The sequence below is a fragment of the Elephantulus edwardii genome, unplaced genomic scaffold, assembly GCF_000299155.1.
Source record: "Elephantulus edwardii isolate Elephantulus edwardi_28Jun2011 unplaced genomic scaffold, EleEdw1.0 scaffold00093, whole genome shotgun sequence".
NCBI classification, from domain to species: domain Eukaryota; kingdom Metazoa; phylum Chordata; class Mammalia; order Macroscelidea; family Macroscelididae; genus Elephantulus; species Elephantulus edwardii.
Window position 1 is genome coordinate 2844057 of NW_006399843.1, and position 1064 is coordinate 2845120.

General features: G+C 45.1%; 1 protein-coding gene across 1 annotated transcript in view; it reads right to left on the reverse strand.

Annotated features, from left to right (window-relative positions):
* The window catches only part of PLET1 (placenta expressed transcript 1), a 17812-nt gene that overhangs the window by 410 nt on the left and 16338 nt on the right, over positions 1-1064 (reverse strand). The gene's annotated exons all lie outside the window — the stretch shown is intronic.

A 1064-nucleotide genomic window follows, 5' to 3' on the forward strand; every position in this document is an offset into this window, starting at 1 on the left:
TCTTTGAGGTTGGAGTGGAAGTTTTCTCTGGAGTCTTTGAAGTTGGAGTAGAAGTTTTCTCTGGAGTCGTTGAGGTTGGAATGAAAGTTCTCGCTGAACTCTTGGAGGTTGGAGCTGAAGTTGCCACTGGAGTCTTTGAGGTTGGATTCAAAGTTTTTGCTGGAGTCTTTGAGGTTGGAGTTGAAACTGCTGCTGAAGTTGAAATTGTGGTGGTGATTACTGGAAAAACACAACAAGACAATGACATTGGAACCTGTGTTGGGTGACAGGTAAGAATATTAAAGAAAAGTAGCTAGTCTGATGGAACGCTGGAGACAGAACTCATGGGAAAAATTCAATAAACCTGATCAAGTGGAGGGGTGTGTGTGTGTGTAGAGGAGAGGTAATGTTTTGGGGTACAGAATACCAAAGAATATTAAAAATTAAATACAGGATCTTCTCTACCCTTGAGGTCTACAGAGTGGAATCTATTTGTAGGATGAGGAAATAACACCTACTAACTTTATACAGCAACTGCGTTTGTGGTTGAATGGATCGTCTACCCTTGAGTGTCTGCTTGTCCTTTATATTATCTGTCCTTTCATGGCAGCGCATCTATGATTCAGAATGTTGTTGTTATGTGCCATCGAGTCGCTTATGACTCATCGCGACCCTATGTACAACAGCCCTAAACTCCGCTCTGTCCTGTGCCAATCACACCATCTCCGATACACCCATCTAAATTGCCCCGTCACTGAATCAATCCACCTCATAGAGGGCCTTCCCCTCCTGCGCCGTCCCTCCACCCTCCCAAGCATGATGTCCCTCTCCAAGGACTGGTCCCTCCTTACAACATGTCCAGAGTATGTTAGACAGAGCCTCAAAATCCTTGCCTCCAAGGAGCCGCCTGGTTTAACCCTTTCCAGGATGAATCTGTTTGTTTTCCTAGCAGTCCATGGTACCACAGCATCACAGCTCTAAGGCATCAATTGTCCTTCTATCCTCCTTAGTCACTGTCCAACTCTCTGATGCATAACAAGTGATAGCAAAGACCATGGCCTGTATCAGGCACACCTTAGTCTCCA